The sequence below is a fragment of the Haemorhous mexicanus genome, chromosome 3 (genome assembly GCF_027477595.1).
Source record: "Haemorhous mexicanus isolate bHaeMex1 chromosome 3, bHaeMex1.pri, whole genome shotgun sequence".
NCBI lineage: Eukaryota > Metazoa > Chordata > Aves > Passeriformes > Fringillidae > Haemorhous > Haemorhous mexicanus.
In genome coordinates, this window is record NC_082343.1 from 115,703,961 (window position 1) to 115,716,715 (window position 12,755).

The window sequence follows — 12,755 nt, forward strand, 5'->3', positions numbered from 1 at the left end:
TTTTTTTTTTTCCCCCGCAGAGTCACTGCAAACTCATTTTTCAAAGAGAAAAGTTCCATCTTGACCAGAAAGTTTTAAGTTTTAAGGCAAATTTTGGAAAGATTTGCCAATACGTGGACCAGGAGCAATAACCACTTGGCAGGAAGAGAAGACAGAATGTGGGTGGGGATTTTAAATTAGACTTTAATTGCTTTCTGATATCCCCTAGCTGAATTTGAAACTCCTGAGAGGTTTCTGACAGAGGGAATTTCTTTTTAAGATGAATTGCCGTGACATTTTCCCCACTACATTGTCCTTTCCTAAGGAAACTGGTAAACACCAACATTTTGGAGCCAATTCTCTTCTCAGTGTGGACATAACTTGTGCTCTAAAGTCCATGCTAAAACCTAATAAGCACTTTAATTAATATCAGAATCCTGTTGCAAATTGTAGTTATAAATACTGGATGTAGATAGAATTGATTGAAGGGTCAGCATTTAGGATGCCCAGAAAACTATATGTTCTCTCATCATACTACTAAATATATAAAATATAAATAAAGGGAAATCATCTCATGGAATCACAAAATTGTGAATCTGCCATCAGTCATCAAGTCCCTCCTCTTTCATCATGACAGACTGAATGGTACCAGCCTTGATCCCAAAAAGAATTGGTTATGGAAGATCTTTGGAGATGGAGATCCTTATTCCAGTGATTTCCATCCTGTTAGAGAAACCCTCCTAAGCCTAGACCAGTTAAACCCAGTATTTCATTTAAACCCAGTATTGCAGGTTTACTCCTCCTGGAAGTGGAAAGGAAATCATTCCCCTCCTCTTTCATCTCCTACATGGCTGGGGAGAGGCAAGGATGACGTGCAATGGAAAAACTTCACTTAAACAACAGGTGATTATTTGGGACAAAAAGTTTCCAAATTTCCCCCACTGAAGTTTCCCAGATCCTGCCCCAGCACAGCCAAGCCCTGCCCACAGCCTGACAGCAGCTGCTGGGCTTTGGAGAGCACTACTCTGATTTATTCCCACAATTTCACTGCCTAAAGGACACATTCTGCTGTGTTCAGTCTTCAGTCAGGAATGAAGTGATAAGATGGATACAAAATCCACGATGGACCAGTCTGGAGAGCCCTGAGTTCCCACCCTGATTTATCAGCACAGCTTAGGAAGGTGTTGACTCATTAATTCCTTGTGTTCCCACACAAGGAATTGGGATCACAAGCTCCATTTCACAGGAACCTGGCCTTATTTTCCCATGTAAAATCACCAACCAGCTTTCTTCCGTCTCTGGGACAGGCTTTGTCCCAAGGGAATCAGGTTATTCACCTGTCAGACATGTGAGTGAAGAAGATAAAACACGTGAAGGTTTGCACCACAACACGTCAGCAGCACCAAACACAAAGAGGTGTCAACACAGCTCCTTTTACAAAGAACTGTTTCACTTTCTAACCTTCCCAGCACAGAGAAAACACTTTGGAATGATCTTCACTGCTGAAAGATGGCACAAACTCTGCCATCCTGGGCATGACTCATTTACCTGCTGCTACAAATGCAGTCAAAATTGGCCTCTCCCCCTTCCCTGAGTCAGGAAGATGCTGCTGGAGGGGGAGAAATTTTTCCACTGTGTTTTCCACAGCGTTTGTTACAGATTTTTAACCTGGGACTCTTCCATCATTGGCTTCATTTTGTCAGTTAGGGAATCCATTCCGTTCGATGTGGCACCACAAGAGGGCATAAACATCATTTATCCCTTCCCAGCCCATTAAAACCTGAATAAAGCAGAACTCAAGATGAGTCCTTACACTGCACTTTGGTGCTGCTGTCAGTGGGAAACCCTGGCCCTGACACTCTGCCAAATCCCACCTTGGATGTTTGGATTTTAAAGGGAAAGTTATTTTCCTCGCACTGACAATGTTGATGTGAAGATAAAAACATCACTGGGAGACATGGGGAAGTTCAGGATGTGCTGGCTCTGGCAAGTGTAAATCAGCCCGCTCTGGATTGATTTCCTGCCACTGAGGCTGATATAATTTGATGGTAATCCTGTTCTAGAAGAATTTTTAGTCCTCTCTGTCTGAAAATTCTTGAGCCATCCAAAGAGACTTCTCATTTCCATGCTGCAATTAACCCTTGGGATTTTTAACTCAGTGCAAGAAATTTTTTAGGAACCATTGGATAATTTTCCCCACCAGTATTCCACTGCTATTCACAGAGAATTTATTCCTTCAGAGGATTTCTGTGGCTTTTGTCATAGGAGAGATCAAAGCCCTGAAAGATCATCGACTCCAGTTGTTAACCCAGCACTGCCAAGTCACTGCAACATCACAAGAGACCCTTTAACTGCTTATAATGCAGCCCAAAAATCCTGTCAGATTCCACCAGGGAGGGGCCAAACCAAACCAGCTCTCAAATCTCACCCAGCTGCAGAGGGGACACTGGAACAGGAACAAGGAATCACAGAATCATTAAAGTTGGAAAAGACCTCCAGGATCATGGAGGTGTCAAAGTCAGCACTGGGAACCTCAGCACCACAAGTTTGTCAGCCAACCTGTACTTCCAGCATGTAAAAGAGGTTTTTGATGATTTTCCCAATTCTTTGCAGATTGAAAGTTTATTTCCTGTTGTTTGCTTTAAACCTCTGCCTGATCACTGATGACCAGATTTGTCATCACATCCTCTGTCACAAAACACCGGATCTCAGAATCCCAAACAGTTTGGGGCTGGAAGGGACCTTAAAGCTCATCCAGTGTCACCCCCTGCCATGGGCAGGGACACCTTCCACTATCCCATGTTGCTCCAAGCCCCATCCAACCTGGCCTTGAACACTTCCAGGGATCCAAGGGCAGCCACAGCTTCTCTGGGCACCCTGTGCCAGGGCCTCACCACCCTCACAGGGAAGAATTTCTTCCTAACATCCAATCCAAAACTACTTTCTTTCAATTTGAAGCTATTCCCTCTTGTCCTGCTGCTCCAGGCTGTCATAAATAGTGTCTCTCTACATTTCCTGTAGGCCTCTTTAGGCACTGGAAGGTCCAAAATTCACCCCAAATCCTTCTCTTCCCCAGGGTGGACAACCCCAATTCTCTCAGCCTTTCCTCACAACAGAGATGCTCCATCCCTCTGATCATCCTGGTGCCTCCTAATACAGTTCCTTCTCCCCTCTCTCCACAGAAATCTGGATTTTACACCCTAATCCTGCCCATTCATGTCTTCAGCCAGACCCAGAGCCTTTCACTCCCAATCCATAACCCAGGGCAGCCTTCTCACCCTTTCCTGCATCTCTCCAGCTCTCCTTCCCTACTGCAGTCACCAGGGTGACTGGAATTCCACTGTGCTCAAGAGCCCCAGGGATATATTCAGCCCTGCACTTACATTTCCTCTTTCATTCCCCATCCCTTTCCCAGCAATTCTTTGCATTCCACTTGCCTTCCTGACCTCTGCTGAGCACGGAGCAGATGTTTCCAAAGCACCATCTGCAATGACGCCAGAACCTCTTTCCCGGGCTAATTTAAACCCTCTCATTGTGCCTGCACTTGACTTTTATTGACATGGAATTTCAGCAGCTATTTTCTCTATTATTGTCAGATTCTTCTGCAACTTTTTTGTAGCCGTGTCTGCTTTGGCTCACCTGGAATAACTCCAAACCCTCAGCAGGTTTTGGTGCGTCACCATCCTCTTTTTTCAGCCCTTTTGTGAGGATATTGAACTGCACAGCTTCCCAAGACAGGTTAATCTCTCTTCACTGCAGCAACTGCACAGTTCTTTGTACCTTTTATTTCCTATTTGTAACCAGTTCTTCACTCAGAAGAGCAACTTTCCTCTTATTCCACATGTGGCACCTCATTATGCACCCTCTCTCTTCAAAAAAAACCTGTATTATGTGTGCAAGACATGAGCCTCCCCATGCTAAAGTCATTATAAATTTGACAAAAAGGCTTTAAAATTGGTTTTGCTAAATGAAACCATTTAATTTTACGAGCAGAGGCATTAGTAAAGCAGGGGAGTATTAATTGGCTTCAAGCATTTTGTGGCTTTTAATAAAAATGGCATCATCCTGTGTTTGATTCAATAGACACTTTACAAACCAGCTCATACCAACAACCATCCACTTTGTCTCGTGTCCCAGTGAGTTGCACAAAGCTCCTGCATTTCCAAAACCTCCTTGAAGAATCACTGATGTTGGAAACAGCACGGAGCATCCTGACATGTGTGACAGCTCCTGTACCATCACTCCTGATGTCAAATTCTGACAACAATCCCACCAAATAAAATCTGCTGGGCTCTCCCTCCATTGCAGTGTCCACTCAAAATTTCACACCACCAGCAGCAGCAATCCTGAATTTCAGCTCTTTTCCCAAAAGTTCTAAGAATTAAAGGAGCTGCACTATGGAGAAGAATTGCAGGAATTAGTTCTGTGAACTCCTTAGGATGGGAGGCTGTGGGAATCCTAGACACTTGATCCCTGTGATATTTTTAACTGGAAAACAACTTAACTGAGTTTGCCAGGTTTGTGGATTAGTTGCTGGCAGGTTTGGGGGCAGAAATCCAGCCCTACAGGCTCGCTTGATCCAGAGAAACAAACTTTGGTCCAGAGGAATGAGCAATTACCAATGTTTTATTTTCTCCTTCATTTATTTTCTCCTTCCCTCTCCTTTCTGGCAGTTCAACCCACTCTGCTGTGTCATCAATGATATATGATCTGAAATTGTTTTCTTTGTGCAGCCTTCAGTTGGCTGGAAGAGCTCAGTTTGTCACACTCGGTCCAGTCTCCTCTATGTCACTTACTGATGTTGGCTTTTCCAAGGTAATTGATGCCAGCAGCCTCTCCAAGTGCTGGAATGGGCTGAAATCCTGATTATCTGGTAAAATCTGCACTCCCAGCCTGTAGGTGACCTGCTTCTGGAAATCATGTGTTTGTGACAGGAGGAAGGACCCTGCCAAGGGAAATGTGGGAGCAGTGGCTGGCGAGGGCTGAAGTCCAGCCCCAGCTCCCACATGGACTGGGATCAGATCTCCACATTCCCCCGTTTCCAGCTGCCTCTGCCCTGTGGAATCCATGGTATTGATGCATTTGATAGGTGGTGCTGGGGTTGGTTAGCAAATGCTTTTCACAGGGCTGTGGAGTGCTGCATAATTAGCTAATGCTCACACAGGCTTTGGAGAGCTGTGTAATTCCTGAGTATTGTTAATATCCTTGCAGGGAAGCTGTCTGGTCTCAGAACTCTCCTTGCAGAGTGTCTCTGGCAAATCAGGCAGGACCAAGATTGGGAATGATGGAATCATGGGGCTATAAATTCTTCATCTTTCACATAATGGGCACATGGCTCTAAGGGCAGAAATGGTGAAATCCACAGACTCTACGCTGGGAGAGAAAAGCAGCTGCTGTGGGACTAAATCTGAAGAAAAATGTCAAAAAATCATGGAATAGTTTGGGTTGGGAGAGACCTTAAAGACTATCCAGACCATGGATGGTCTTTCCACTATCCCAGTTTGATCCAAGCCCTGTTCAAACTGGCCTTGGGCACTTCCAGGGATCCAGGGGCCTCTCCTGGGTTGGAAGGGACCTTAAAGCTCATGCCATCCCACCTCCTGCTATGAACAGGGACACCTACCACTATCCCAGACTAATCCAAGCCCTGTCCAACCTGGTCTTGGACACTTCCAGAGATCCAGGGGCAGCCATAGCTTCTGTAGGAAACTTCTTGCAGGGCCTCCTCACCCTCACAGCTGAGAATTCCTTCCCAACATCCCATCCATCCCTGCCCTCTGGCAGTGGGAAGCCATTCCCTGTGTCCTGTCCCTCCATCCCTTGTCCCAAGTCCCTCTCCAGCTCTCATGGAGCCCCTTTAGGCCCTGGAAGGGGCTCTGAGCTCTCCCTGGATCCTTCTCTTCTCCAGGTGAGCACCCCCAGCTCTCCCAGCCTGGCTCCAGAGCAGAGGGGCTCCAGCCCTTGGAGCAGCTCTGTGGCCTCCTCTGGACTCTCTCCAGGAGCTTCACATCCCTCTCATGTTGGGATCCCCAGAGCTGGACACAGAGCTCCAGGTGAGGTACACCAGAGTGGAATCAGCTCCCTTGACCTGGTCACACAGCTTTAGATGCAGCCCAGGATACATCCTGTAGGGATTACCCATCCCCTGGCCAAAGAGGAGCAGTGCTGCTGCAGGAATCTGCAGGAATTTTTCCTAGGAATGTATCCTTTCAATGCAGCACTGAGAAAATGCAGGTAAGAAGGAAATAGAAAAAGAAATGGTACAAAATCTAAGCTGAAGAATGCTGATTTTCATCCATAAAACTGCAACACTGACTTTGTCCAAGCTTTTCCCTGTTGACAAATCTCCCACACAACAGAATACATCACTGGAATGGAGAAACTGATCCTGGCTGGAGACACATCTCCAGGAGCCTTAGGGAAAGCTGGGTGTGTGCATAAAGTATGTTTTGAAGATCTGCTCTCTCTGAAATGTTTCCCTCTTAACCACTTAGCTTGGAGCAGGTGGTTTGGTCACTCCTCCCTGCCAGAGGGAAAGGAATTGCTGGGCTTGGATATCCATCAGTCCTGCCAAGGTAAATCACAGTTGGATGATAGCCTGGTATTAACACAGCCCCAAGTGGTTGTGCTCAGAGGGTCCAGGGAGGACCAGGAGTGCAGTTAGCCTGATATTTCCTCCTATTTTACCTCTGAGTGTAAAACCTGAGTGTTGCCCACAACAATGAGCTCTGCCAGCTGAAATATCACATTTATCCAGCCAGATTTCGTGGTATCTTCTCCCACAACAGGAAAAGAGGAGGTTTGAATTTGTCCTAAATCATCTTAAAGGCAACTGACAGCGAAATAAAATCTGTAATTCTATTTTTTCCTGTTGGATGCTGATCCTGTGAACGTGCACAGGAAGGAAGTTGTATCCTGCTCTCCATCATATCCATCTAATTCTGGATTCAAAGCTTTTTAGCTCCAGATACTGCCTGGTTTAACGGGATCAGCTTGACCCAGAGTCTTTACAAGCTTGACCTTCAGCGTGGAGCTTCCTGAACACCCATCCTGTTTTCTCCTGAGGGAAGAGAGATGAAAGTGGGGAATGGCACGGGCGGGCATTTAGGAGGTAGAGGGAGATAACATTAGCAAAGATAAAAGACATCTTGCTCCAGTAGCATCTGGGAGCTAATTAGGTGTTGAAGGAGCCATTGAGAGAGATGGAAATTCTGTTTGTCTGGCCAATTTGAAGGCAGCCAAACAGCCTCTTACTGCACATCCTGCATGGATAATTGATGATGCCTAAGAAAACTCCTGCCCCAGTGGCTGGAGACAGCAGAGTCTCCTCCCCTAATCACTCATCCATTACTCTCATATTCCTGAAATAACAACGGCCAGGGCCAAGCTGGGAAGGGAGAAATGACCCCCACACAGGGCAACAAAGGTTCAGAGCAGAACCTTCCACGCTGGAGACCACAAGTGGTTTGGCCCTGGATGACTCTGAGAAACCAACTCAGGTCCAAAAATACTCTAAGACCAGGCAGCCCCAGCTGCCTGTGGGCAGAATAAAACCCTCCACATGTAAATACTGTGTTGACAAGACTTCCCCACCTCCATTAGCTCAGTCATCTCTGGATCACGTTTTGTTCCAAGTGCAGAGCAGCTTGTGGTGCTCCCTTGGGTGTGAGCCCTTGGCAATGAATGTAAGGCTCTGCCATTATTTTTTATTCAGGGGAGCAGCAATGAAGAAGTAAAAGTGTTCATTTGCCATACCAAACCCAGAGGGCTCAGGTCAGCTCTGCTGTTACACGGCCATCATTTTATTTTCCTCACTAGATTTCCATCAAGTATTTCTTCCATGATATATAAGCACGACAGTTTCCTCAGGAACACATATGAGTTTTCCAGAGAAACAATTTATCTTTATCATCCTGAAAAAACCAGAAATTATTTCTGTTGTGATTGGAGGGAAAAACTTCCAGACAAGAGACCAAGCAGAAATACCACTAAAATAATAAAATTTGCTATATTGGAATACCTTAAATATCCTTGCACTGGAAATTGTTGGGAAACCTGTCATTTCTGCTACCTATTTTGCCTCTAATAACACACTGGGATTTTCTCTTCAGCCTCCCATGACCATTGGTTTATAACCCTAAACCATTTAATCCCCCTAAAAAGCTGGGAGGTGGTTTGTATTTTGCTGACCACTCTCTGGAGAGGTGAACAACTCACCCTGAACACCCACCATGAGCCTCACCTGCTAAACTCGATGCTGTCACCTTTATTTTCAGTCTGTATTGGTGGTTTCTTATATAAGGAAATCTCTCAAAAGGATCCAACATGGGTCTAATATTCTCAACAATTTACAGCAAAACTACTTAGGTTCCACATTGAATATTCCAGCAAAACAGAATCATAAAATCACAGAATCTTTTTGGCTGGAAAAGCCCTCTTAAGACCCTGAAGTCAATCATCCTCAGCACTGCCAAGGCCACCACTTATATATGGCCCACCAGATATTGCTTGTGCTCTAGTGCAGCCTAAGGGGAAGGGATGATAAAGGATGGTCTTAGAAAAGGGAAAAATCAACAACACATTTTTCTGAGGTTTTTTTTATATTGTCTTTTTTTTTTCCCCCATGGAGACGCCTTCCCCAAACATCTTAAATTCTCCCATGGCTGCCCTCTCCAAATATCATCAAACAGAGAGGAGACAGATCCAGCATGAGACTGATCCAAACACCACAACACTGCACATCAAATGAAACAGAAAACTGAGGTCCTTCCCCCATGGGTATAAAACAGGGGCCACATCCCAGTGCTGGATCTCAAGGCCCAGTGCAGCTGCAGCTCTGTGAAATTTCCAACCAAAAATCCCACTCTGGTTTAAAACAGAACCCAAATTCTTCTGCCCCCTGTGTGTAGTCAGGCAGCTGCTGCATTTCCAGCCTAGGTCCTTCTGACCTTTCTGTCCAGCTGATTTCAGTGGAATATTTGCTGGATTTTTAATCCACCTACAGATCAGAGAGAGGCTGAATACTTTAAAGCAATTTGGATCCTTCAGGATGACAAATTGTTTCTGTTATCTAATATATGCATAATTACTACTAAAATTATATTTGAAATGGCTACCAGGCAATACAATTTTTATCCCATTCCAAGGACTGAAAAGTCAAGAGAAAATGAACAGAGCATGTTTTAATCAGCAGATAAGTAGTTTTCCAGCCGCTATAAATAGAAAAGGCTGGAAGAACCCATCCAACAAGCAGGAAAAAAGTGTGAGGAGGGTAAAATTCCACAGTGTTTTGGCTTTGGACTTCAGAAGGTAGTGAGTATGAGATAGTGTGAAACACAAAGAAGTCTTTGTTGTTTACATCTGAAGTTTAAAAGTGGCACAGTGTGAATAAACAAAGGATGTTCCATGAAACGCTGCAGCAGGGATGCGCTCGCTCCGTTGGAGCTCCGCGTAAACAGAGGCATCGCCTCCGTGCTTGAAAAAGAGAGGGAGGTAAACTTGAAAGCTTTGCCTTCCAGAAAATCTCATTTACCCGGATCCTCGGGCTTTTAAGTGGTAGGAAAAACACACACAAGCTTAATAAGACCAAGATCTGGATCATTTAGCATTTGCTTTCAGGTTGGTTAAGCTCCTTCCTAACGATAATGGCACACGTGCTCTGCAAAACCTGAATTAGCTGTTCCTTATCTTTCCAGGGAAAATAAGTTTTGTCCTCAAGAATTGGGATAATATCAAGCAATTTCTTTTCTGGCAGACAATAAAGAATACTGCCTTGATAGTTTCATGAGTTAACTGATTGTTTTCCAGGAGTGTGTATAGGATAATTGGTAAGGACAGAATTTAAAGATACCCAGATTCAGTTTGATGATCACAGTATTTCCTGTTGAGTAGTTACATAGCATTGAACTTGATCCATAGGATCATGGAATCATGGAATGGTTTGGGGCTGGAAGGGACCTTGAAGATCATCCAGTGCCACTCCCTGACATGGGCAGGGACACCTTCCACTATCCCAGGTTGCTCCAAGCCCCGTCCAGCCTGGCCTTGGACACTTCCAGGGATCCAGGGGCAGCCACAGCTTCTCCGGGCAGCCTGTGCCAGGGCTTCCCCACCCTCACAGCCAACAATTTCTTCCCAATATCCCATCTATCCCTGCCCTCTGGCAATGGGAAGCCATTCCCTGTGTCCTGTCCCTCCATTCCCCGTCCCAAGTGTCTCTTCATCTTTCTTCCAGCCTCCCTTCAGGTACTGGAAGCCACAATTAGGTCACCCCCAAAGTTTCTCTTTTCCAGGCTGAACAATCCCAGTTCTCCCAGCATTTTCTCACAGAGAGATGCTCCATCCCTCTGATCCACTGGGTGGGTTCAAGTTACTTATGGTACTTGTATAAATCTTTCAATGCAAAAGTTTCCTCTTATTTGACAAATCTGATAAAATTTAATTTTTAATCAAAACATTTTCAGCTATTCCTATGATGTAGATAGAGGGTAACTTTTGATGAAGTTAAATAAAAAAATTGTAATGATTTCTCCTGTCCTTCCATCCTTTGTCCCAAGTCCCTCTCCAGCTCTCCTGGAGCCCCTTTAGGCTCTGGAAGGGGCTCAAAGATGTCCCTGGATCCCTCTCTACTCCAGGCTGGGCACTCCCAGTTCTCCCAGCCTGTCCATGATTCAATACAATCCCCTTTCTTACACAATTGTGAAAATTGTTGCAGCAAGACCATTTTACCAGAGGAGGAGGAAAAGATGCACTTGGGTGGAACAGCAGCTGCAAACCCAGCACTGTTTCACAGCTGCCAAAAGTGCTGAGAGTTCAGCAACAAGGGTGAAAATAAAAATGCTTCTTAAGGAAACAGGGTAAATCCTACAGCTTCAGCTCCTTCCCACACCATCCCTACTCCTTCTGGGCACAACAGGGAGAAACTGTGTGTACAGGGCACCTACAATCACAGAATCACAGAATGGTTTGGGTTAGAAAGCATCTTAAAGCACATCTAGTTCCAACTCCAAAACTTTCTTTTAACTGTCCCTACCTTTTATGAGCAGCAGATTTCTTTCTCAAGCTTCTTGATCAGCTCTAGTGATTTTTTTTTTTTATTAAAGGAGTGCACTTAGGCTTCCAGAAAAGTATCAGTGAAGAAAACCTCCAAAGCTTCTTTAGCTTTTTCACCTGCCCCAAGCTCTGCCTGCTCCCTCCTGGAAGAGTTTAGGTACAAACAATTCTGATATATTTGATTAGTGGCCCTCTGCACACACCCCACAGGGGCTGAGATTTGAATGAGACTTACAGTCAACAAGTTAATTTGTCAGGAAGCTTAGAAAATACAAGACCCTTTTGGACTTCAGGGTCAAATTCCGCTCATTGTACAAATCACCCACCACCACTGGAATGGATGTATGTGCCTGGAAAGGAGGCTTGAATTTGGCCATTAGTAAAACAAAATACTGAGCTGATTGAGGCTGGAGAGGAAGAAAAGAAAATGCAGGGAATGCACTTTACATTTCAGAGAGAACCTGGCATTTGCAGCACATCATCTTCCTGCCAGCTACAGAACAGCAGTGACTTGGCAGAGGCTCCATGGCCAGATGTCACCCTCATCTGGTTCTCTTGGCTCAGGCTGCTCCTTTGAAATGAGCAGCAAAGCAGGGTGAGGATGGCTCTGCCTGGTGCTTCCTGCACAAGGAATAGAAGGAGGAAAAGTTCCCCAGTTCCCCAAACCTGGCATTGCTCTGCACCATTTTGACAAATTCACAGCCCTCACCAGGCAGAATCTGGGAGGTGGAAGCAGAGTCAAGAACCAAAGGGATTTGTTTGACAGCTGCCTCTCGCTGGGTGATGGATACAGCACAAATCCTCTCCGGGTGCTTCCCCTGCAGCTTCAAACACTTCAGCACTCAGAGCCCTGGTGCATTTCCCAGGATAAAACCCTGCACTTGGATTTCTTTGTTTAAAGGCATTGCTGTGTCTCTATTCCACTGCACCTTCTTAACTGGTTGTTTTATTTAAAGAGAGAGATCCTTGAAATGAGATGATCTTTAAGATCCTTTCCAACACATCCTACTCTAATTTCTGCATTTCTATTATATTACCACAACCAAGAGCAAGGAGAAAAACATCAGGGTATTTCCCACCTAAAACCTGCCTCTTTTGGAGTTAATTGCTATTTAGGCAATTAAGGATTTGTGATAGATATGAAGGGACACAGCCTAACACCACACATTCCTCCTAAAACACCTTCAGATACACCAGGAGATCTGATCTAATGGCCAAATTTTTGTGGGGTTTTGACGTGGCAGCAAAGTCCCCAAATGCCTTTAGACCCAGGGAACAAAAGAGACAGGCACAGACCATTCTGGCTAAACCCCCCACGTGAGTGACCTTCTCTCAGAAGGAGAATTCCTTTTGAAACCCAACACCTGATAACACGTGTGTGTTTGTATACACATCAATATGTGTGATAAGAAGGCTGCTCCGTGGCAGAACCTGCCAACAAACCCATTTTTTGTCACCATCTGCTAGGAAGAGAGCGAGCACCTGTTAGGAGCAGCTGCCTGAATGCAGAATGTAGGTGAGAGAGAAAAATCAGTTTCATTTTGGACTTGGCCTGCTGCAGGTAGCACATGGCTTCCACCACCGAGGATGCCAAGTGGTCCTTTTTAAGTTTGTCCTAATTAAGAGCGTTATGAAACCTCCAAATTGTTCATTTATAGGCTGTTACAGCAAGTAAAAGTGATGGGGCCCCCCAAAACACCTCCCCAGCTCCACTGAGGTCTCTG

The 12,755-nt window shown here is 45.1% G+C and overlaps 1 protein-coding gene across 2 annotated transcripts in view; it reads right to left on the reverse strand.

Moving 5' to 3' along the window:
* MSRA (methionine sulfoxide reductase A) overlaps positions 1-12,755 on the reverse strand; it is a 238,867-nt gene that overhangs the window by 1,298 nt on the left and 224,814 nt on the right. The window lies entirely within an intron of this gene.